The 26,757-nt window shown below is 42.2% G+C and overlaps 1 protein-coding gene across 3 annotated transcripts in view; it reads right to left on the bottom strand.

Moving 5' to 3' along the window:
• Nucleotides 1–26,757, bottom strand: part of LOC115139036 (rho GTPase-activating protein 6-like) — a 178,702-nt gene that overhangs the window by 119,040 nt on the left and 32,905 nt on the right. The window contains exon 1 of one of the 3 annotated variants that reach the window (XM_065025275.1): nucleotides 17,981–18,332. The exons of the other annotated variants lie outside the window; for them this stretch is intronic. The gene's annotated coding sequence lies outside the window, so the exon portion shown is untranslated. Of the gene's footprint in view, nucleotides 1–17,980; nucleotides 18,333–26,757 lie in introns of those variants that run through there. 3 annotated transcript variants of the gene reach the window in all.

Below are 26,757 nucleotides of genomic sequence, written 5' to 3'. Positions count from 1 at the left end.
ACAGCTTTCCACTGGAGTCATCACCACTCTACCTGCCTGATCGGGCGGGAGTCAAAGGTCAGAGGTCGTCACACATGTCATGTGATGGGAGTGCGGTAAGTTGAGCCATTTTTTACATTCAGCATCACTCCATCAAGGGAAATACAGTTTTCCCTCTGACAGATATCTACGTATACTGCAGGAGGTTCTGCATCCCTGGAGGAAAATCAGATTTGATGTAAATATAAACGTTTTGAAAACATAGCTTGTCCAAAAAAAGGGGTCTCTTGGGCACAACTTGCTCACGGTATGTGGTACATTGAGCGTAGGGACAGGGGAAGTTTGGCTGCCTTGGGGTAAGTGGGTGAAGGTGTCCTGTCACAGTGGGTGAAGGTGTCCTGTGACAGTGGGTGAAGGTGCCCTGTCACAGTGGGTGAAGGTTTTCTGTCACAGTGGGTGAAGGGGTCCTGTGACAGTGGGTGAAGGTGTCTTGTGACAGTGAGTGAAGGTGTCCTGTGACAGTGAGTGAAGGTGTCCTGTGACAGTGGGTGAAGGTGTCTTGTGACAGTGAGTGAAGGTGTCCTGTGACAGTGGGTGAAGGAGTCCTGTAACAGTGGGTGAAGGTTTTCTGTCACAGTGGGTGAAGGTGTCCTGTGACAGTGGGTGAAGGTGTCCTGTAACAGTGGGTGAAGGTGTCCTGTGACAGTGAGTGAAGGTGTCCTATGACAGTGGGTGAAGGTGTCCTGTGACAGTGGGTGAAGGTTTTCTGTCACAGTGAGTGAAGGTGTCCTGTGACAGTGAGTGAAGGTGTCCTGTGACAGTGGGTGAAGGTTTTCTGTCACAGTGGGTGAAGGTGTCCTGTGACAGTGGGTGAAGGTGTCTTGTGACAGTGAGTGAAGGTGTCCTGTGACAGTGGGTGAAGGTGTCCTGTGACAGTGGGTGAAGGTGTCCTGTCACAGTGGGTGAAGGTGTCCTGTGACAGTGGGTGAAGGAGTCTTGTGACAGTGGGTGAAGGAGTCTTGTGACAGTGAGTGAAGGTGTCCTGTGACAGTGAGTGAAGGTGTCCTGTGACAGTGGGTGAAGGAGTCCTGTGACAGTGGGTGAAGGTGTCCTGTCACAGTGGGTGAAGGTGTCCTGTGACAGTGGGTGAAGGAGTCTTGTGACAGTGGGTGAAGGAGTCTTGTGACAGTGAGTGAAGGTGTCCTGTGACAGTGAGTGAAGGTGTCCTGTGACAGTGGGTGAAGGAGTCCTGTGACAGTGGGTGAAGGTGTCCTGTGACAGTGGGTGAAGGTGTCCTGTGACAGTGAGTGAAGGTACCCTGTGACAGTGGGTGAAGGAGTCCTGTGACAGTGGGTGAAGGTGTTCTGTCACAGTGGGTGAAGGTGTCCTGTGACAGTGGGTGAAGGTGTCCTGTGACAGTGGGTGAAGGTGTCCTGTGACAGTGGGTGAAGGAGTCTTGTGACAGTGGGTGAAGGTGTCCTGTGACAGTGGGTGAAGGTGTCCTGTGACAGTGGGTGAAGGTGTCCTGTCACAGTGGGTGAAGGTGTCCTGTCACAGTGGGTGAAGGTGTCCTGTCACAGTGGGTGAAGGAGTCTTGTGACAGTGGGTGGAGTCTTGTCACAGTGGGTGAAGATGCTAATAGGTCAAAGTTGAATTTATGGAATGGGGGTGTGGTATATTGTATACCTTAAATGTATGCCTACATTCTGATATACAGTTGAAGTCGGAAGTTTACATACAAATAGGTTAAAACTAGTTTTTCAACCAATCCACATGTTTCTTGTTAAAAAAACAATCGTTTAGAGCAAATTTTTTCCAACAATTGTTGACAGATTATTTCACTTATATATTCATTCACAATTCCAGTGGGTCAGAAGTTTACTTTTTTACCTTTATTTAACTAGGCAAGTCAGTTAAGAACAAATTCTTATTTTCAATTACAGCCTAGGAACACTGGGGAGAACGACAGATTTGTACCTTGTCAGCTCAGGGGATTGAACTTGCAACCTTCCGGTTACTAATTCAACGCTCTAACCGCCAGGCTAACCTGCCACCCTATACACTAAGTTGACTGTGCCTTTAAACAGCTTGTGAAATTCCAGAGAATGATGTCATGGCTTTAGAAGCTTCTGATAGGCTAATTGACATTATTTGAGTCAATTGGAGGTGAACCTGTGGATGTAATTCAAGGCCTACCTTCAAACTCAGTGCCTCTTTGCTTGACATCATGGGAAATTCAAAAGAAATCAGCCAAGACCTCAGAAAAAAATTGTAGACCTCCACAAGTCTGGTTCATCCTTGGGAGCAATTTCCAAATGCCTGAAGGTACCACATTCATCTGTACAAACAATGGTATGCAAGTATAAACACCATGGGACCAAGCAGCCATTATACGCTCAGGAAGGAGACGCGTTCTGTCTCCTAGAGTTGAAAGTACTTTGGTGCAAAAAGTGCAAATCAATGCCAGGAGGAAACAGGTACAAATGTATTTATATCCACAGTAAAACGAGTCCTATATCGACATAACCTGAAAGGCCACTCAGCAAGGAAGAAACCACTGCTCCAAAACTGCTATAAAAAAGCCAGACTGCTGTTATGTGGATATATTGAAGCAACATCTCAAGACATCAGTCAGGAAGTTAAAGCTTGATCACAAATGCGTCTTCCAAAATGGACAATGGCAGAACTAAAAAGGTGTGTGCGAGCAAGGAGGCCTACAAACCTGACTCAGTTACACCAGCTTTGTCAGGAGGAATGCCAAAATTCACCCAACTTATTGTGGGAAGCTTGTGGAAGGCTACCCGAAATGTTTGACCCAAGTTAATCAATTTAAAGGCAATGCTACCATATATTAAATGAGTGTATGTAAACTTCTGAATGTGATGAAATAAATTAAATCTGAAATAAATCATTCTCTCTACTATTATTCTGACATTTCACATTCTTAAAATAAAGTGGTGATCCTAACTAACCTAAAATAGGGAATTTTTACTAGGATTAAATGTCAGGAATTGTGACAAACTGAGTTTAAATGTATTTGGCTAAGGTGTATGTCAACTTCTGACTTTAACTGTGTTCAACACCACTGACCCTTCCATTTGTTGACCAGTTGTCTGTGACAGAGACATTGTTTCAATGTGCCAATTCGTGGTCAAGTTCTCTGTATTTGAGGCTACTAAGCCCAGGAAACTTGTCCGTGAGATATTTTTTACATGCTCAGACACCATGTCATCAGATAAGACCTTGTGTGTCTCTGCTACTCTCTCATAGCCTCTCTTTATACAGCTCAGACTCCATGTCATCAGATAAGACCTTGTGTGTCTCTGCTACTCTCTCATAGCCTCTCTTTATACAGCTCAGATTCCATGTCATCAGATAAGACCTTGTGTGTCTCTGCTACTCTCTCATAGCCTCTCTTTATACAGCTCAGATTCCATGTCATCAGATAAGACCTTGTGTGTCTCCGCCACACTGTCATAACCTCTCTTTCACACTGTACATATACATTTTATCTCGGTGTCATTCAATCTATTTTTTAAAATCTCTTTCTGCAGCTCAAATGGATTTCTTCCCTTCTCTCACTTCCTTGGCAACAACAGCAACAGCAACAGTAACTTCCTTATTAACAGGACCCTGAACAGCTTCTACCCCCAAGCCATAAGTCTTCTAAATAGTTAGTTAAATAGTTAACCGAATAGCTACCTGCATTGACCCTTTTAGCACTAATGTTTTTGACTCATCACATACTGTACTCTGCTGCTACTGTTTAATATCCTCACTTTATTCCTAATTATATGTACATACAGTATCTACCTCAATTACCCAGTACCCCTGCACATTGACTCGGTACTGGAATCATTATTTATTATTAATTGTATTATTGCATGTTTTCCTCTTCTATTTGGGGTGGCAGGGTAGCCTAGTGGTTAGAGCGTAGAGGCGGCAGGGTAGCCTAGTGGTTAGAGCGTAGAGGCGGCAGGGTAGCCTAGTGGTTAGAGCGTAGAGGCGGCAGGGTAGCCTAGTGGTTAGAGCGTAGAGGCGGCAGGGTAGCCTAGTGGTTAGAGCGTAGAGGCGGCAGGGTAGCCTAGTGGTTAGAGCGTAGAGGCGGCAGGGTAGCCTAGTGGTTAGAGCGTAGAGGCGGCAGGGTAGCCTAGTGGTTAGAGCGTAGAGGCGGCAGGGTAGCCTAGTGGTTAGAGCGTAGAGGCGGCAGGGTAGCCTAGTGGTTAGAGCGTAGAGGCGGCAGGGTAGCCTAGTGGTTAGAGCGTTGGACTAGTAACCGAAAGGTTGCAAGTTCAAATCCCCGAGCTGACAAGGTACAAATCTGTTGTTCTGCCCCTGAACAGGCAGTTAACCCACTGTTCCTAGGCTGTCATTGAAAATAAGAATTTGTTCTTAACTGACTTGCCTAGTTAAATAAAGGTAAGAAATGATATCTCTATTTTCTTTCTCTCTGCATTGTTGGGAAGGGCCCGTAACTAAGCATTTCACTGTTAGTCCGCACCTGTTGTTTACGAAGCATGTGACACATTCCATTTGATTTGATATGGCAGCTCTCTCAGGAACCTCAAGGGGGGCTAGACCTTGTTTTCTCTGTGTATACATGGGACATGATGGAAGAGGAAAGACACCTAGTCAGCTGTACAACTGAATGTATCCTCCGCATTTAACCCAAACCCCTCTGATGTCTGCTCTGTAACGACAGAAATGCCTCTTGAGTTAATATGCAAAACTGCAATGTAACATTATGTTTATAACTGACCAATTGTAGTCATCATTTGTATGGCTAAACTTATCCCATGGCCATTGGCTCAACTACACCAAGGCAAACATTGTGACTATATTAGCCCACACAGCTATAAGATGCACTTTCGTGTTAGGGTTCGGACCTCATATTGAGACTTATAGAGACCTCAACTGATGTATAAAACACTATTAAAATAATCTACATTGGTTTAGATACACGCATAATAAATTCAGACATAACATAATTCATTCATTTGACTTGGTGAAACTCTGTTTGTTGTATCTAACTTGCTTACCACTGTTTCCACGTGGTTTCTTCCTTTACAGACTCCAGGAAATGAAGACCTCTTCCTAAATATTTGGTTTCATGGTGACTTTTGTGTTTCCTGGTAACAAGGGGTGGCTCAATTTACCAAAACAACAGATGGTGTCAGAAAAGTGTTTCACCGATCCGTTCAGGAAAAGACATTCAGGCTTTCAAACAATGACCGTAGTCTATAGTAGTGTAGTCATGTCTAATTTTCTTCTATTGCTGTCTGGATTGGTAGCTGTGGACTCTCTCTCTTTCTCTATCTCTCCCCATTTCTGTCACGAGGGACTCACCCTCTCTGTCTGTTGTCTGGAGAAGTTTATGAGCTAGTAAAGTTTATGAGCCGTCTTCTTGTTTCCCCCCCCCCCCCCCCCCCTCTTTTCCCTCTCCCCCCCCCTCATCTCTCTGAGGGGTTCCAGTCCATGGCAGGAAGCAACACAATACAAAACACATGACGAACCGACCCTTAACTACATACACAGGAAGACAGAGGCAATGAATAGTAAAGAAACCACAACATACACACACAGGAACATGCAGGCATGAACACACACACAGACACACATGGCTATTTGTGTACTTGTATGAGTGCATATGTATACGCCTGTGAGGCAATTGTAGTAACGCCTAATCATTTCCACAGAAATGAAAAACCCAGAACAGGGTCACACCTGAGGTTAGCACTGTGACTTTCTATAAACATACTCAACGTGCACGTACATGTATGGCATGTCATTCTTCCCTCTTTCACTACTTCAATATAACCAATGCACCCCTGCTTGAGAGAGAGAGAGAGAGAGAGAGAGAGAGAGAGAGAGAGAGAGAGAGAGAGAGAGAGAGAGAGAGAGAGAGAGAGAGAGAGAGAGAGAGAGAGAGAGAGAGAGAGAGAGAGAGAGAGAGAGAGAGAGAGAGAGAGAGAGAGAGAGAGAGAGAGAGAGAGAGAGAGAGAGAGAGAGAGAGAGAGAGAGAGAGAGAGAGAGAGAGAGAGAGAGAGAGAGAGAGAGAGAGAGAGAGAGAGAGAGAGAGAGAGAGAGAGAGAGAGAGAGAGAGGTAGACCTTTTTGGTTGTTGATGTTTTCTGTGACCTGAGCCAACTCAAGCAAACACAACTGCCAGTGAGCTAAAGACGTGGGCACTTTCCTTCCTCTCTCTCTCAGGACAACCTGAGAGCTTATGGCTCTAGAAATCAATTTTAAAAAGCCTGACTATTATAGTTTTCATGCCCAGACAAACAGAGGACGTGTATACAGGTGGACTAGTGGTTAGAGTGTAGGGGCAGTAGGTAGTCTAGTGGTTAGAGTGTAGGGGCGGCAGGTAGCCTCGTGGTTAGAGTGTAGGGGCGGCAGTTAGCCTAGTGGTTAGAGTGTAGGGGCGGCAGGTAGTCTAGTGGTTAGAGTGTAGGGGCGGCAGGTAGCCTAGTGGTTAGAGTGTAGGGGCGGCAGGTAGCCTAGTGGTTAGAGTGTAGGGGCGGCAGGTAGCTTAGTGGTTAGAGTGTAGGGGCGGCAGGTAGCCTAGTGGTTAGAGTGTAGGGGCGGCAGGTAGCCTAGTGGTTAGAGTGTAGGGGCGGCAGGTAGCCTAGTGGTTAGAGTGTAGGGGCGGCAGGTAGCCTAGTGGTTAGAGTGTACGGGTGGCAGGTAGTCTAGTGGTTAGAGTGTAGGGGCGGCAGGTAGCCTAGTGGTTAGAGTGTAGGGGCGGCAGGTAGCCTAGTGGTTAGAGTGTAGGGGCGGCAGGTAGTCTAGTGGTTAGAGCGGTGGGCCAGTAACCGAAAGGCAGTTAACCCACTGTCCCCTGGATGCTGTGGGTGTCGATTTAGGCAGCCCCCCGCACCTCTCTGATTCAGAGGGGTTGGATTAAATGTGGAAGATGCATTCAGTTGTACAACTGACTAGGTATCCCCCCTTCTTTCCTTCATGAGGAGAGAAAAGAGAGCTGCATTAAAGGTTATTTTAGGGATCTGTTCAGGCGGCCTGATTCCTCTCTCCAACCATCAGAAGTAACAGTGGAAGCCTCTGTGTCTCAGCCTCAGTGTGTGTGTTCTCACTTTGTGAAACTGTAGGATAACAAACTCTGTCTGTAACTGTAGACTAACTATAGACTAAATATAGACAACTGTAGACTAACTATAGACTAAATATAGACAACTGTAGACTAACTATAGACTAAATATAGACAACTGTAGACTAACTATAGACTAAATATAGACAACTGTAGACTAACTATAGACTAACTGTAACTAGACTAACTATAGACTAACTGTAGACGAACAGCTCTGTCTGTAACTATAGACGAACTGTAACTGTAGACTAACTGTAGACTAACTGTAACACTAGACTAACTAACTGTAGACTAACTGTAACTGTAGACTAACTGTAACTGTAGACTAACCTTAACTAACTGTAGACTAACTTTAACTGACTGTAGACTAACTAACTGTAAACTAACTGTAACGGTAGACTAACTTGAACTAACTGTAGACTAACTGTAACTGTAGACTAACTGTAACTAACTGGTACTGTAGACTAACTTTAACTAACTGTAACTAACATTAACAAACTGTAGACTAACTTTAACTAACTGTAGACTAACTGTAACTGTAGACTAACTGTAACTAACTGATACTGTACACTAACTTGAACTAACTGTAGACTAACTGTAACTGTAGACTAACTGTAACTAACTGGTACTGTACACTAACTTTAACTAACTGTAGACTAACTTTAACTAACTGTAGACTAACTTTAACTAACTGTAGACTAACTGTAACTGTAGACTAACTGTAACTAACTGGTACTGTAGACTAACTTTAACTAACTGTAGACTAACTTTAACTAACTGTAGACTAACTGTAACTAACTGGTACTGTAGACTAACTTTAACTAACTGTAGACTAACTTTAACTAACTGTAGACTAATTTTAACTAACTGTAGACTAACTTTAACTAACTGTAGACTAACTGTAACTGTGGACTAACTGTAGACTAACTGTAACTGTAGACTAACTGTAACTGTGGACTAACTGTAGACTAACTGTAACTGTGGACTAACTGTAACTGTAGACTAACTGTAACTGTAGACTAACTGTAGACTAACTGTAACTGTAGACTAACTGTAACTGTAGACTAACTGTAACTGTAGACTAACTGTAGACTAACTGTAACTGGAGACTAACTGTAACTGTAGACTAACTGTAACTGGAGACTAACTGTAACTGTAGACTAACTGTAACTGTAGACAAACTGTAGACTAACTGTAACTGTAGACTAACTGTAACTGTAGACTAACTGTAACTGTGGACTAACTGTAGACTAACTGTCACTGTAGACTAACTGTAACTGTAGACTAACTGTAACTGTAGACTAACTGTAGACTAACTGTAGACTAACTTTAACTGGAGACTAACTGTAACTGTAGACTAACTGTAACTGTAGACTAACTGTAGACTAACTGTAACTGTAGACTAACTGTAACTGTAGACTAACTGTAGACTAACTGTAACTGTGGACTAACTGTAACTGTGGACTAACTGTAGACTAACTGTTACTGTGGACTAACTGTAGACTAACTATAGACCTCCTCTCCTCTCCTCTCCTCTCCTCTCCTCTCCTCTCCTCTCCTCTCCTCTCCTCTCCTCTCCTCTATTCTCTCCTCTCCTCTCCTCTCCTCTCCTCTCCTCTCCTCTCCTCTCCTCTCCTCTCCTCTCCTCTCCTCTATTCTCTCTATTCTCTCCTCTCCTCTCCTCTCCTCTATTATATCCTCTATTCTCTCTCCTCTCCTCTCCTCTCCTCTATTCTCTCCTCTCCTCTATTCTCTCTATTCTCTCCTCTATTCTCTCTATTCTCTCCTCTCCTCTCCTCTCCTCTATTCTCTCCTCTATTCTCTCTATTCTCTCCTCTATTCTCTCTATTCTATTCTCTCCTCTCCTCTCCTCTCCTCTCCTCTCCTCTCCTCGATTCTCTCTATTCTCTCCTCTATTCTCTCCTCTCCTCTATTCTATTCTCTCCTCTATTCTCTCCTCTCTCCTCTCCTCTCTCCTCTCTCCTCTCCTCTCTCCTCTATTCTCTCCTCTATTCTCTCCTCTCTCCTCTCTCCTCTCCTCTCTTCTTTCCTCTGTTCTCTCCTATATTCTCTCCTCTATTCTCTCCTTCTTTCTCTCCTATATTCTCTCCTCTCTCCTCTCTCCTCTCTTCTCTCTATTCTCTCCTCCATTCTCTCCATTCTCTCCTCTCTCCTCTATTCTCTCCTCTATTCTCTCCTCCATTCTCCCCTCTGTTCTTACTATTCTCTCTATTCTCTCCTCTATTCTTTCCTCCATTCTCTCCTCTATTCTCTCCTCTATTATCTCCTTCTTTCTCTCCTCTATTCTCTCTTCTATTCTCTCCTCTATTCTCTCCTTCTTTCTCTCCTCTATTCTCTCTTCTATTCTCTCCTCTATTCTCTTTATTCTCTCCTCTATTCTCTCCTCTCCTCTCTCCTCTCCTCTCTCCTCCTCTCTCCTCTCCTCTCTCCTCTCCTCTCTCCTCTATTCTCTCCTCTATTCTCTCCTCTCCTCTCTCCTCTATTCTCTCCTCTATTCTCTCCTCCATTCTCTCCTCTGTTCTCTATTCTCTCATCTATTCTCTCCTTCTTTCTCTCCTCTATTCTCTCCTCTATTCTCTCCTCTATTCTCTCTATTCTCTCCTCTATTCTCTCCTCTCTTCTCTCCTCCTCTCTCTCTCTCCTCTCTCCTCTATTCTCTCCTCTGTTCTCTCTGTTCTCTCCTCTATTCTCTCCTCTATTCTCTCTATTCTCTCCTCTGTGCTCTCTATTCTCTCCTCTATTCTCTCCTCTATTCTCTCCTCTATTCTCTCTATTCTCTCCTCTATTCTCTCTATTCTCTCCTCTGTTCTCTCCTCTGTTCTCTCCTCTGTTCTCTCCTCTATTCTCTCCTCTATTCTCTCTATTCTCTCCTCTATTCTCTCCTCTATTCTCTCCTCTATTCTCTCCTTCTTTCTCTCCTCCATTCTCTCTCTCCTCTATTTTCTCCTATATTCTCTCCTTTCTCTCCTCTACTGCCCCAGACTATTGTATAGATCATTGATAGTTCACTCCACAGATGCATAGACTATAGTTAGACAACAGGCATGAAATATGGACACATCTCAGCATTTTTTTAGGTCCGAAAAACATTAGATAAACCTTGACGTTTTGCGTGACCTATCACCTTACCATGCTATGTTTTTCAAAAGCTAGCCGTCTCTCGTGTTATGTTTCGCGGGAGTAGACTGTGTCCCTACATGTTGCACTAGGCACTACTACACTATATAAGGAACAGGGTGCTATTTGGGACAGAGTCATATTGTTTCTGTTTGATGAGGTCCAGCTATGTAACCTGGATTAGAGAGCTATGTCATACAGATGAAGACTGATAACAGTATACTGAGCCTGAAATACCCCCTGATAGCTTCCAGATGTCACCGATTCTGTTAGTTACACTTACTGAACCCAGACCTGTTGATCTGAGTACGAACAGTAGACTATAATTTCTTCATCTGTCGACAGGCTGTCATTCTGAAAGTAATGCAAACAATATTTACATAGACACTAGCACATACAGACTGGGTTATTAGATTGAGTTATTAGACTGGGTTATTAGACAGGGCTATTAGACTGGGTTATTAGACTGGGTTATTAGACTGGGCTATTAGACTGGGCTATTAGACTGGGTTATTAGACTGGGTTATTAGACTGGGCTATTAGACTGGGTTATTATACCTGGTTATTAGACTGGGTTATTAGACTGGGTTATTAGACTGGGTTATTAGACTGGGCTATTAGACTGGGTTATTAGACTGGGCTATTAGACTGGGTTATTAGACTGGGCTATTAGACAGGGCTATTAGACTGGGCTATTAGACGGGGCTATTAGACTGGGTTATTAGACTGGGTTATTAGACTGGGCTATTAGACTGGGTTATTAGACTGTGTTATTAGACTGGGTTATTAGACTGGGCTATTAGACTGGGTTATTAGACTGGGCTATTAGACTGGGTTATTAGACTGGGTTATTAGACTGGGCTATTAGACTGGGTTATTAGACTGGGCTATTAGACTGGGTTATTAGACTGGGCTATTAGACTGGGTTATTAGACTGGGTTATTAGACTGGGTTATTAGACTGGGCTATTAGACTGGGTTATTAGACTGGGTTATTAGACTGGGTTATTAGACTGGGCTATTAGACTGGGTTATTAGACTGGGCTATTAGACTGGGTTATTAGACTGGGTTATTAGACTGGGTTATTAGACTGGGCTATTAGACTGGGTTATTAGACTGGGTTATTAGACTGGGCTATTAGACTGGGTTATTAGACTGGGTTATTAGACTGGGTTATTAGAACACTTACAGATATGCCCCCTGAAGGCTTCCTCTTTCTAAAACGATTCTGTTGTTTGTGTTGCGACACTAAGAACACAATATTTTCCAGACACGGCAACTACTTCCTTTCACAGTCATAGGTCATAAGTTCTTACTTCTGCACCACAGTCATATCAGGAATGATAAAATGACTGTGATATATATATATATATATAGATATATATCAAATTCAAAAAAGAACAAACAAAGTGTTTTGTAATTTGCTGGATCAGCAGGAAACCAGACCTTTTCATCTTAGAAAGAACAGGCTATATGGTCCTCATCTGTCCACAGCCGTTGTTCCCATTGGAGCCGTCCATATGAAGACAGTACGCACTTCTATAAGTCGCTCTGCTGCAAAGTGTCTGCTCAATGGCATATTGTACATGAAATATATTATTATATTATTGAAATGCAAATAATGTTTAGTCTGATTTCCATTGAGATTGACAGTAGGTATTATGTATGAACGGGTAGTTGGTATATGAGGACCAAACTCTCCATCCTGTATGTAGCTCCAGGTTTATATGGGACAGTAGAAACATCTGTGTAGAAACATATCACCACATATCATCAAGTCAGATTTGACTTTTCCTAGCAGGTTAGGAAACCTTATGTAGCAGGTTAGGATAATTAACGTTTTAGGTTAGGAGAATTGGGTTAAGGTTAGGAAAAGGGTTAGGGTTAAGGTTAGCTAAAATGCAAAAAAAAAGAAAAAAGATTCGACCTTAATTTGACAAATGCTGGATCCATTCTAGCCATAACCATTAAAAGTGAGGAAGGAAAGAAGCCATTTTTATGGAAACTACCCTGAGGGTTTTTCCAATGTTCATGACAATTGTTGTACGGCCTAACAATTAGACAGAGGACAGGTATGTATGTGTTTTGTACTTTAGCCAACTCCTCTCTGACCATCATTATGATACCATAACCTACTATGAAAACAATAGTCATGTTATGATCAAGTTTACACAGAGTCTAAAAAAAAACTCTGAATCTAACCTGCATTGTCCCAGGTCTGTTTGTGTTTCAGCCAACTTCTCTCTGAGGACATGTGGGGTACTCTGCCAACAACAGTCAGGATATAGATTACATTAAATAAAGATCACACAGATCTGATATACTCTGCCAACAACAGTCAGGATATAGATTAGATTAGTTAAATAAAGATCACACAGATCTGGGACCAGGCTACTCACTTAGAATCCACACAACATCTCAAGAGTGGAGTAAGAGAACATCTTTGTGAGTGTGTTCTATGGATGAAAAGGTCAGCGTTCTAAACTAACACTGAGTTCCAAACGTTATCAAAGGAGAGCAGACACAATGCCTCCATTTTAGAGACGTTTTTAGAGGTTTACCCACAATGCTTGGTGGAAGAGAAACAAACCAACAGACCTACAGTGGTTCCTCCTCTAAAAGTTTTGAGCTTACACCGCGGCACTTAGAGGTACCCAGCGTCACAGCTGCATTGCTCCAGACCACCACAAGGGGGAGTTAGAGCACTCATTATGCAATCGGGTCACACGGTTTTATTCTGACCAAGTGGTTCCATTGACGAATTTGACGTGAGCCACCTGTCCCTGGTGACTTTCTTCAGCAAAGATCCTGGAAAAAAAAAATTACGGTGGAAGCAAATGTAAGTATTTATAACGTCATAACGAGTCAAACAAAACGTGTAGAATTGACAGGAATATGTTAGTTAATGTAGAGACAAACGATTGTACATATTTTTTTGTCATAAAGTTAATTTCCGAAAATCTCTATTTAGCACGTTTCTTTCAGTCATATCCAATACCAGGAGTATCAAACTCCCTTCTTTATCTTATCTTATTCTAGTTCTTTATCCAATACCAGGAGTATCAAACTCCCTTCTTTACTTATCTTATCTTATTCTTTATCCAATACCAGGATACCAGTCTTATCTTATTCTAGTTCTTTATCCAATACCAGGAGTATCAAACTCCATTCTTTACCTTATCTTATTCTTTATCCAATACCAGGATACCAGTCTTATCTTATTCTAGTTCTTTATCCAATACCAGGATACCAGTCTTATCTTATTCTAGTTCTTTATCCAATACCAGGAGTATCAAACTCCATTCTTTACCTTATCTTATTCTAGTTCTTTATCCAATACCAGGAATATCAAACTCCATTCTTTCTCTTATCTTATTCTCGTTCTTTATCCAATACCAGGAGTATCAAACTCCATTCTTTATCTTATCTTATTCTTTATCCAATACCAGGAGTATCAAACTCCCTTCTTTACCTTATCTTATTATCGTTCTTTATCCAATACCAGGAGTATCAAACTCCATTCTTTACCTTATCTTATTCTAGTTCTTTATCCAATACCAGGAATATCAAACTCCATTCTTTATCTTATCTTATCTTATTCTTTATCCAATACCAGGAGTATCAAACTCCCTTCTTTACCTTATCTTATTATCGTTCTTTATCCAATACCAGGAGTATCAAACTCCATTCTTTACCTTATTCTAGTTCTTTACCCAATACCAGGATACCAGTCTTTATCTTATCTTATTCTAGTTCTTTATCCAATACCAGGTGTATCAAACTCCATTCTTTACCTTATTCTAGTTCTTTACCCAATACCAGGATACCAGTCTTTATCTTATCTTATTCTAGTTCTTTATCCAATACCAGGTGTATCAAACTCCATTCTTTACCTTATTCTAGTTCTTTATCCAATACCAGGATACCAGTCTTTACCTTATCTTATTCTAGTTCTTTATCCAATACCAGGAGTATCAAACTCCAGTCTTTGAATGATGCTGAGTCTGCATGTATGTATTACATTTATACACTTCAACAGTGTTTACCACTCCTGCCCCTGGGACATCAATGATTACACATTGTAACTCTGCAATATACTAGAAACATGATTTAACTAGTTAAAGGCTGATTTGTAATTCATATGTACAGAATAAAAAACAGTACATCCTGCCAGCACGCCCAGAAGCGTGCTGAATGACTCGTGGAAGAGAGAGAGGAACCAGATGGGAGTAACAATCCAGGCTATTTGCTCTGAGACCAGCATAATACTGTAATGAAACGAGCAGGTTTCTAACCCTCAACAATCCAACCCGAAGTCCAGCATGCTATCGACTGTGCCCAAATGTATTCATTGGGGTTGGGGCCGATTGTGGCTAAAAATACGTCATCAAATTGGAATCTTTAACGTGCAAAGGGGGAAAAGTATTATTATTAGCGTAGCAGGATGGGCTATTAGCTGAATAATAGACCATTCAACCTTTACTAAAGAATTGTATAATAGCCGAGCTACCACTCCCTCCCCAACGTGCAACAAATAATTTGTATTTATCTTTCCGCATCTACCTATGTATCTATCTAAACACGGTTAATGTTCTGGGGGGAAAAAACAACAGTTGAGTTTATTTCTTCGGAACCTAGACCTATATAAAATAAGTTAACTGTCTGAGGTGGGCTATGAGACTTAACAGCCTAATAAAAGTAGTATTTTTTTTAAATGAGTCCAACTTACAATTGCAACTGGTCAAAAATGTAGCATCCTACATAAAACAATGATTTAAAGAAAATAAGTTTGCACGTTCGAAACTAAAACAATGTAACTAATAATTAAAAGCACACATTTGTAAACCCCAAACTCTAAAAGTAATTGGAAAGGTAGATACAAATGATGTGTGACATTGTGGTTACAATAAAAGATGTAGCCCATCATGCAAATGTTTCCTATTATCAGGACAATAGACTTTTTATAGCCCGGCTACTGTTGTGAAAATCCCTCAACTTGCAATGTAATTCCATGCTTAAGTCCTCTAAAGTGTTACATTTCTAACTCAAAACAGCATTTCTTCATCAACATCTTTATGCTTTCGTTAATCTTCTTGATCTTCTTCCTTTTGTTCTGTAGCAATTTTGAGCAAATTGCTGAAGGGTCACGGTTGATTGGTCTGTGAAGCTGTTATTGAATGTCTGGCCAGCTTTGATCCATGCCTGGGCCTGCAGGACGCGAGGTTATTTGTTTGTCAGACGAATCATTAGAATTGTTGACTCACTCACGCGTTGAAAAGGGCGAGAAAACGGAACCCGTGTCACAGCCCACGCCAGGCACACCTGTGAGCCCTGGAACTCCAGCTGTGACAGGCAGAGTCAACATACCTGGCGGGTTCATCAGGTCGTGGGTTCACCCTGACATTTCCATTCCTCTTCTGACAACAGAACTTGACCAACTGCTCACCAGGCACAGCAAGGGCCGTTATGCTGTTCTGTTATTCCAAGGATGTGTAACGGAAGAGAAATACCACGAGAAGACACAGAATACATAGACTTCCCACTGTGGATGTCTATTTCAGCACCGTTTCACGCTGCTCTGAGACAAGCATGGATATAAGAAAATGTTCAAATATTCCATGATATTCTTAAAATATGTGTTGGCTGAATATAAGCACGTGATGTCTGCTAAATAATCAAGTTAGGTTTCTCCAGAAAAATATCATTCTAAATAACAAACTGCCTTTATTTACAAATGAGTGAGAATGTCTCACCCCATGTTCAAAAATGGCCTTTTTCTCGCTCACTCTAGGTTTAATGAAAACCAAATCTCCCAAATATCGTTACTTTTTAAACAAAGCCATTATTGTTATTAATTCATTTAGAATGATATAAAAGCCCCTTAGATATTCTCATAGATCCTAACAGAAAATGCCCCTTAGATATTAATATAGAGTCCTCCAATCCACTAAATGTAATTATTGGCGGAGAGTCACATCATTGAAAAAAATATTTGTAGATATATTGTTAAAAATGGTGTAGGTCTTATTTATTTAAAGAGGATATTGAAGTTAGAAGCAAAAGCCTACAACTATTTTAGCACCATTTTGCGCCACAAGTATGGGAACTCTGAAACAAGCTCGGGAACTCTGAAACAAGCTCGGGAACTCTGAGATAAGCTCGGGAACTCTGAGACAAGCTCGGGAACTCTGAGATAAGCTGAGACAAGGGAACTCTGACGGGAATGAGACAAACGGGCTGAGACAAGGGAACTCTGAGACAAGCACGGGAACTCTGAGATAAGCTCGGGAACTCTGAGACAAGCTCGGGAACTCTGAGATAAGCTCGGGAACTCTGAGACAAGCACGGGAACTCTGAGACAAGCTCGGGAACTCTGAGCTAAGCTCGGGAACTCTGAGACAAGCACGGGAACTCTGAGACAAGCACGGGAACTCTGAGACAAGCACGGGAACTCTGAGACAAGCACGGTTTTCCAAAGGGATTGATTGGCTACAGATATCTGTTATCTTTGATGTTGATTGGCTACAGATATCTGTTATCTTTGATGTTGATTGGATACAGATAACTGTTATCTTTGATATTGATTGGATACAGATAACTGTTATCTTTGATGTTGATTGGCAGATAACTGTTATCTTTGATGTTGATATCTGTTATCTTTGATGTTGATTGGATACAGATAACTGTTATCTTTGATGTTGATTGGATACAGATATCTGTTATCTTTGATGTTGATTGGATACAGATAACTGTTATCTTTGATGTTGATGTTGATTGGATACAGATAACTGTTATCTTTGATGTTGATTGGATACAGATATATGTTATCTTTGATATGGATTGGATACTTAAGGTCTGACAAGCAGGGCAAAGACTGTGTTGATTGTATTTTGAAACTGTGTTTCAGTATGAACATGTACGCTCTACATTCCTACTTCCCTACTGTAAGTCACTCTGGATAAGAGCATCTGCTAAATGACTAACATGTAAGTGTTGTTGTAATTACAGACGTGGCTGTTTCACCATGAAGGACTGCAGCTTTAATACACCGCACACACTTTCTGTGAGACACACACACGCACACACACACACACACACACACACACACTCCATACCTTAAAAAACTTAGTGACACAACTAATACACACTCAGTCGCTTCAACTGAAGACAATGAGTCTCAACAATTGTGTCAGACTTTGTAACTTACAAACAGATCTAGAAACAGTAGTAAAAAACACAGCCATATTGAACACACAGACATATTGAACACACAGACATATTGAACACACAGACATATTGAACACACAGACATATTGAAACAGACATATTGAACACAGACATATTGAAACAGACATATTGAACACACAGACATATTGAACACACAGACATATTGAAAACAGACATATTGAACACACAGACATATTGAAAACAGACATATTGAACACACAGACATATTGAACACACAGACATATTATTGAAAACAGACATATTGAACACACAGACATATTGAACACACAGACATATTGAAACAGACATATTGAACACACAGACATATTGAACACACAGACATATTGAAACAGACATATTGAACACACAGACATATTGAAACAGACATATTGAACACACAGACATATTGAAGACACAGACATATTGAACACACAGACATATTGAACAAACATACCTACTGAACACACACACACACACTTTAATTGAAGTAAATGAGTCTCAACAATAAACACACAGACTGACACCGTACCTGTAGGTGGGGAATCAGTGGGATGATCCAGTCAGTGAGTCCACTTAGAGACAAGCTGACAGGGAGCAAATGTGTCCTGCTGTCTGCTCAGCTACCGCTCAAAGCCTCACACTCAGTAGAGACGCCTAGCGCTCACACTCAGTAGAGACGCCTAGCGCTCACACTCAGTCGAACTCACGCAGTGGAGACACAAAAGCGGGTGTGTGTTGTCCACTCCAAATGGGGCATGAGGGAACACACAGAGTGGAAAGAGAGAGAGACAGAGAGAGAAATGGAGCAAGAGAAGGAGGAAGAGAGAGATCTGCTCACTCCATCTGCTGGAGTTAATCAGTCGGCAGAGTCTCGCTGCCAAGGAATCACTTCACGTAAACAGTGTGAGAGGAGGAGGAGGGGAAAGAGAGGGAGGGGGGGGAGAGAAGGAGGAGCGGAAAGAGAGGGAGGGGAAGAGGATGAGGAGGGGGAGAGGAGGAGGAGGGGAAAGAGAGGGAGGAGGGGAAAGAGAGGGAGGAGGGGAAAGAGAGGGTGGAGGAGGAGAGGAGGAGGGGAAAGAGAGGGAGGGGGAGAGGAGGAGGAGGGGAAAGAGACGGAGGAGGGGAGAGGAGGAGGGGGAAAGAGAGGGAGGGGAGAGGAAGAGGAGGGGAAAGAGAGGGAGGGGGGAGGAGGAGGGGAAAGAGAGGGAGGGAGAGGAGGAGGAGGGGAAAGAGAGGGTGGAGGAGGAGGAGGGGGGAAAGAGAGGGTGGGGGAGGAGAGGAGGAGGGGAAAGAGAGGGAGGGGGAGAGGAGGAGGAGGGGAAAGAGAGGGAGGGGAGAGGAGGAGGAGGGGAAAGAGAGGGAGGGGGAGAGGAGGAGGAGGAGGGGAAAGAGAGGGAGGGGGAGAGGAGGAGGAGGGGAGAGAGAGGGAGGGGAGAGGAGGAGGGGAAAGAGAGGGAGGGGGAGGAGGAGGAGGAGGGGAGAGAGGGAGGGGGGGAGGAGGAGGGGAGGAGGGGGGGGAGAGGGAGGAGGAGGGGAAAGAGGAGGAGGGGAAAGAGAGGGAGGGGGGAGAGGAGGAGGAGGGAAAGAGAGGGAGGGGGAGAGGAGGAGGAGCGGAAAGAGAGGGAGGAGGGGGAGAGGAGGAGGAGGGGAAAGAGAGGGAGGGGGAGAGGAGGAGGAGGGGGAAAGAGGAGGGGGAGAGGAGGGAGGAGGAGAGGAGGAGAGGAGGGTGGTTAAGAAGGTTAAATTATTATTATAATTATTATTAAATCACTCATGATAACAGCAACTATACTGATACTATTTGGTCTTTATGAGTTTGTTTATTAGTTAAGAAAAGTTAGTTTATTAGTTAAATAAAGTTAGTTTATTAGTTAAATAAATAACCCTCTTAAGGCCTCACTCCCCCCTATCTGAGATATCTACTGCAGCCCTCATCCTCCACATACAACACCCATTCTGCCAGTCACATTCTGTTAAAGGTCCCCAAAGCACACACATCCCTGGGTCGCTCCTCTGCAGCTAGTGACTGGAACGAGCTGCAACAAACACTCAAACTGGACAGTTTTATCTCCATCTCTTCATTCAAAGACTCAATCATGGACACTCTACTGACAGTTGTAGCTGCTCTGTGTGATGCATTGTTGTCAAACTACCTTCTTGCCCTTTGTGTTGTTGTCTGTCCCCAATAATGTTTGAACAGTACCAGGTTTTGTGTTGCTACCATGCTGTGTTGTCATCTGTTGTAACCATGTTGTGTTGTTGTCTCTTTATGTAGTGTTGTCGTGTCTCTCTTGTCGTGATGTGTGTTTTGTCCTATATTTTTATTTCATTTTTTAAATGTTTAATCCCAGCCCCCTTCCGTCCCTGCAGGAGGCCTTTTTGCCTTTTGGTTAAGCCGTCATTGTAAATAAGAATTTATTCCTAACTGACTTGTCTAGTTCAATAAACGTTACATAAAAATATAAATAGATGTATTAAACTAAATGTAACGATGTTCCTCCTCTTCTGAGGAGGAGTAGGATGGATCGGTCCAATGTGCAGCAAGTAAGTGTTATATTTATTAGAACAGAAACACTAAACAAAATAACAAAGCGAGAGAAACGAAAACAAAACAGTCCTGAGAGACACAGTAAACAGAAAACAATCACCCATAACTCAAAATGGGAAAACAGGCTGCCTAAGTATGGTTCTCAATCAGAGACAACGATAGACAGCTGCCTCTGAATGAGAACCATACCAGGCCAAACACATAGAAACAGAAAACCTAGACCTAGACCTACAACATAGAATACCCACCCACATCACGCCCTGACCAAACTAAACATACAAAGCAATCTACGGTCAGGGCGTGACAGTAAATGATTGAGAACGTTCTCTTTTATAATAATGACCTGTTTCTGGCAGATTTACAGAAATGCTGAATGAGGTGAGGGTAGCCTAGTGGTTAGAGAGTTGGACTTTTAACCGGAAGGTTGCAAGTTCAAACCCCTGAGCTGACAACATACAAATCTGTCGTTCTGCCCCTGAACAAGGCAATTAACCCACTGTTCCTAGGCTGTCATTGAAAATAAGAATTTGTTCTTAACTGACTTGCCTAGTTAAATAAAGGTTAAAAAAAATTAAATAAATGTCATCAAATGTAAACAGCAAATGAAGTGAAACTTGTTGGTTCAGGCTGGAAGGTGTTCTGGAGCGATTTGGCATATATCTGACTCCTTACCTAACGTTATTAATTAATACATTCCTCTGACAAGACCAAGATAACCTGTAATGTATTATTTCAGAAATGGTTCACCCACATACAAAACATACAAAAATACAACAACAAAACCCAACAAGTAACATGATGATTATTGCACCACTCAAAGAGTGATTGTTTTGTCGTGTGACCCACCAGAACCAATGTGTCACCTATCATCATTTCTGAACCACTACCATGTGGGGACAAAACCCTGGTTAATAATATACACTATATCACAAAAGTGAGTACACCCCTCACATTTTTGTAAATATTTGAGTATATCTTTTCATGTGACAACACTGAAGAAGTGAGACTTTGCTACAATGTAAAGTAGTGAGTGTACAGCTTGTATAACAGTTGCTCTCCCCTCAAAATAACTCAACACAGCCATTAATGTCTAAACCACTGGCAACAAAAGTGAGTACACCCCTAAGTGAAAATGTCCAAATTGGGCCCAAAGTGTCAATATTTTGTGTGGCCACCATAGTTTTCCAGCACCGCCTTAGCTCTCTTGGGCATGGAGTTCACCAGAGCTCAATAGAGTTTTGGTCTGGAGACATGCTTGGCCAGTCCATCACCTTTACCCTCAGCTTCTTTAGCAAGGCAGTGGTCCAGTAATCCATGTCCTTAGTCTGCTTGTCTTCAGCAAACTGTTTGCGGGCTGTGTCATTTCTTCAGTGTTGTCACATGAAAAGACATACTCAAATATTTACAAAAATGTGAAGGGTGTACTCACTTTTGTGATATACTGTACATTTATCTGACAAACTGAGAACTCCTTCCTGGGAAACTCATGCCCTTAACTTCCTATTCCCATGTCCAGAAGCTTTGGGTCGGCACGCCCGGAACGCCCGAGTGGAGGCTGGAAAGTCTCCATCAGCAGTGTGTGTGTGTGTGTGTGTGTGTGTGTGTGTGTGTGTGTGTGTGTGTGTGTGTGTGTGTGTGTGTGTGTGTGTGTGTGTGTCCGTGTGTCCGTGTGTCCGTGTGTGTGTGTGTGTGTGTGTTCATGCCTGAACTCCCAAGGGTCCTCTCCATATCTGACAGTGTAAATCCTCTCTGTATCTGACAGTGTAAATCCTCTCTATGTCTGACAGTGTAAATCCTCTCCATATCTGACAGTGTAAATCCTCTCTATATCTGACAGTGTAAATCCTCTCTATATCTGACAGTGTAAATCCTCTCTATATCTGACAGTGTAAATCCTCTCCGTATCTGACAGTGTAAATCCTCTCCGTATCTGACAGTGTAAATCCTCTCTATGTCTGACAGTGTAAATCCTCTCCATATCTGACAGTGTAAATCCTCTCCATATCTGACAGTGTAAATCCTCTTCAAATGCAGTGTGTGACATCTGTTTGTGGTCCATGTTTCAAGGTTTTAATGTCATGTGCACAGTGCCTTTCTTTGCAAGCTCTAAACCCAACAATGGTATAATCAATAACAATGTAATACTAAAAATAACATAAGGTAGAACAAATATGAGGAAGTGAGTTTGTGTGTGTGTGTTGGTGAGCTAGCGTGCATAGAGTCCTGTACCTGTGAGTGTGCATAGAGACAGTGCAAAAATAAGGGTCAACTTAGTCCGTTTAGCCAATTTATTTGCTATTTAGTTAACTATTATCGCAGCCTCCAGTATTTATGCTGCAGTAGTTTGTGTCGGGGGGGCTAGGGTCAGTTTGTTATATCTGGAGTACTTCTCCTGTCTTACCCGGTGTCCTGTGTGAATTTAAGTATGCTCTCTCTAATTCTCTCTTTCTCTCTTTCTTTCTCTCTTTCGGAGGACCTGACCCCTAGGACCATGCCTCAGGACTACCTGGCATGATGACTCCTGGCTGTCCCCAGTCCACCTGGCCATGCTGCTGCTCCAGTTTCAACTGTTCTGCCTGTGATTATTATTGACCATGCTGGTCATTTATGAACATTTGAACATCTTGGCCATGTTCTGTTATAATCTCCACCGCCAGAAGAGGACTGGCCACCCATCATAGCCTGGTTCCTCTCTAGGGTTTCTTCCTAGGTTTTGGCCTTTCTAGGGAGTCTTTCCTAGCCACCGTGCTTCTACACCTGCATTGCTTGCTGTTTGGGGTTTTAGGCTGGGTTTCTGTACAGCACTTTGATATATCAGCTGATGTACGAAGGGCTATATAAATACATTTGATTAGATTTTTAGTAGTCTTATGGCTTGGGGATAGAAGCTTTTCAGGAGAATGTTGGTGTCAGACATTGATGCACGGTGTCACGCCCTGACCTTAGAGAACCTTATTATTCTATATGTTTGGTTAGGTCAAAAATAAAAGTCTATGTTTTCTATTTCTTTGTATGTTCTATTTCTATTTTTTTTTGCCTAGTGTGGTTCCCCATCAGAGGCAGCTGTCTATCGTTGTCTCTGATTGGGGATCATATATAAGTTGTAATTTTCCTTTTTGGGTTTTGTGGGGATCTTGTTTTCTGTTTTAGTGTCTGTGCCTGACAGAACTGTGCGCTTTCATTTTCACTTTGGTTATTTTGTTTGCGTGTTTTTTGAAAATAAAATAACATGAACACTTTCCACACTGGGCTTTGGTCCACTCCTTTCGACAAGAGCCGTTACACACCCGTAAGGCTTGCAGTGCGGAAGCAGATAGCCACCCAAGCCATAGGCTGTTCTGTCTTTAGAAATGAGTACAGATCAAATCAAATGTATTTATAAAGCCCTTCTTACATCAGCTGATATCTCAAAGTGCTGTACAGAAACCCAGCCTAAAACCCCAAACAGCAGGAGTGGGTCTAGTGTGTCTGGGATGATGAAGTTAATGCCATAACCAGCCTCTCATAGCACATCGCGATTACAGATGTGAGTGCTACAGGGTGGTAGTCATTGTGGCATGAAGCATTAGAGTTCTTGGGAGCACAGTGTTATTGTCGGAGCGTGCATTAAATGAATTGAGTGTCGTGTCTTAACCTCGTGCCGTCAGGCCTATGTAGCTCTGAGCTACGCTACTCATATCAGGTCTAAAACCTGCTACTCGCATTACTGCTGGTAGGGGGTTAAAAACATGGTTCATTAAAAACCACCTTGAGATATTGTCATGTTACCTCATCAACCAATTCCCCAACCCATCCAGGAATATAGACATGCTCTCAATCTGACCAAGATGGCTCTCAGGAGCCTTCCAATTGTCAAATCCAGCCAGGAATCATAAATATCTATCTATGTCTTCGCTAAAATTGTTAGGCGAACGGAATGTTGAGCAATCATACGGAACGTAATCAATACAATCACTTACAAAGGGCTGAATACAGATTGAACTGTGAGACTCTAGAATAGAACTGTGAGAATCTGTGAGAATGTTCTTAATAAACGAACCAGTGAACAAACAAACCCATGATTCAATTAAAGTATGTTAATCTCTCTGTCTTCAGTAATTGACCCCATTGTGCCTGTTTATAGGGTATCAGAGATTGTGATTACTATGATTGGGCAACAACTGCGCCACCATAAACCCTTGACATTACAGTGTCTGTAGTACTAAGTAATGGCCAGTAATTACAGTGTAACCAGTATTGTAATGAGTCCTTGTTACACTGTTGTTACACTGTACTTAGGGTTAGGTAGGGTCCATCCGCTTGTCTTTCCTCCTTTCTGCAGTGTCTGTCAGGAACTACAGAACAGCAAGAACCAATTTGGTAACAAATGACTTTGTTCCATAAACAGACACATGTGCTGGGTGCAGGAAGACGGGAGAAGTCACAGGTGTGTGTGTGTGTGTGTGTGTGTGTGTGTGTGTGTGTGTGTGTGTGTGTGTGTGTGTGTGTGTGTGTGTGTGTGTGTGTGTGTGAGAGAAAGAGAGAGCGCGGGAAGGATCGAAGATGACACTGGTAGATCAGGAAGTGAAAGAAGTGAGTGCAGTCTGCACATTTGATACTGTAGGAATATTGAAATATTTATTTATTTAACATTTGTGTTTTCTTATGGCTCAAAAATGACCCACCACTATGTTTAACAGCAGAGATACTCCTAGTAGATACTCCTAGTAGATACTCCTACCCAGAGTGACTTACAGTAAGGGCCTTTATCTTAAAATTTGCTCGGTGAGACAGTCAAATAAACAGGATACCAACATTGTATTCCAGCTAAACAATGGATATATAGCGTTTCAATTTTTGGGGGATTAATATAAAAATCTGAGAACAGTCATATTTTACACACACATGAAGGTACCCATAAGCAATAATATCTGAGGAAAAAAAACACAAATCTGTGAAAAATTGGTGGATGTAGCGTTTTGGATATAAACTCTTAATTTGTCTTGTCGTTATAACAACTACCGCTAGAACACTATGTGAGTACTATACGAACCATAGAAACAGACGGGATATGTCTTTCCATCATTAGAGTCGAATGTATTTGTCCTGTCATTTTTTATCAAGTAAAAAACACCTGAAGATTGTGGTTCAATTATGAAACCAGCAATAGTGCAGCTACACTCAACAGTTTGTTTGGCCCAGAACAGAGTGGTCTGCGAACACACATGGAAGCATTGACATCCAGGATCCTCTAGTATAGAAAACAATAGAAAGCATCCTCTATGTACCCTGATGTATCATTCACCATATAGCAATACTGCCCTACCAAGCAAAAAGGCAGTGAATGCTCATCGAGTTAATGTCATTTTTGCTGCATTAAATACATGCTTAATCATGTGGACAAGTATCCTGCCTCTATTGTATTGTGTTTTTTGGAGAAAATGGGGGTCAGGTCAGCAGTAACTGCACAAAGTTTCTGTGAAACTAAGGTAAATCTTTATTGTTACTGTGAAACCAAGGTAAATCTGTTATTGTTACTGTGAAACCAAGGTCAATCTGTTATTGTTACTGTGAAACCAAGGTACATCTGTTATTGTTACTGTGAAACCAAGGTACATCTGTTATTGTTACTGTGAAACCAAGGTCAATCTGTTATTGTTACTGTGAAACCAAGGTAAATCTGTTATTGTTACTGTGAAACCAAGGTACATCTGTTATTGTTACTGTGAAACCAAGGTACATCTGTTATTGTTACTGTGAAACCAAGGTCAATCTGTTATTGTTACTGTGAAACCAAGGTACATCTGTTATTGTTACTGTGAAACCAAGGTCAATCTGTTATTGTTACTGTCAAACCAAGGTCAATCTGTTATTGTTACTGTGAAACCAAGGTAAATCCTCAATGCTTGTGAGGAGGAGGAGGGGAGGACAGGGAGAGAAGGAGCTGAGAAAACATGTTGTCTTTGAGTTGGATTTCACACACACACACACACACACACACACACACACACACACACACACACGGATTTCGCTACACCCGCTATAACATCTGCTAACCATGTGTATGTCACCAAAAATGTTTTATTATATTTTACACACAAAACACAGACCCTTATAACTAACGTCAAACCAAGGACAGCCATTGACTCTACTGCCCCCTTCAGATTAATGTGTGCAACTACATATCACTACAACCTCTACAACCAGCAGTACGAACCAGTCCCCTACGTTATAGGGAAAGGGGGATACCTAGTCAGTTGTCCAACTGAATGCATTCAACTGAAATGTGTATTTCGCGTTGAACCCCTCTGGAGTTTCAGTGATGGCAAGGCCTCTCAAGCTGCCGATGAAGCTGCCCTTAAGCAGACTGCTAAAGTCCTCATGTCCCCTCATTCAAAAGTAGGTTGATGGTCGAAAGCATGAACCTTGCCCTGTCTGAGTAGTCATCAATAACAACACAGTACTCAACCTGTCCTGCACACACCCCATCGGCAATGGGAACAACTCAGGTGAGTTAACACACACAGTACATCACAGTGTACAGACACACACAGTACATCACAGTGTACAGACACACACAGTACATCACAGTGTACAGACACACACAGTACATCACAGTGTACAGACACACACAGTACATCACAGTGTACAGACACACACACAGTACATCACAGTGTACAGACACACACAGTACATCACAGTGTACAGACACACACAGTACATCACAGTGTACAGACACACACAGTACATCACAGTGTACAGACACACACGAGACACAC

The sequence above is a fragment of the Oncorhynchus nerka genome, linkage group LG12 (assembly GCF_034236695.1).
Source record: "Oncorhynchus nerka isolate Pitt River linkage group LG12, Oner_Uvic_2.0, whole genome shotgun sequence".
NCBI classification, from domain to species: Eukaryota; Metazoa; Chordata; class Actinopteri; order Salmoniformes; family Salmonidae; genus Oncorhynchus; species Oncorhynchus nerka.
Note: the sequence above shows the minus strand (reverse complement) of the source record. Positions and strands in the feature narration are given on the sequence as shown.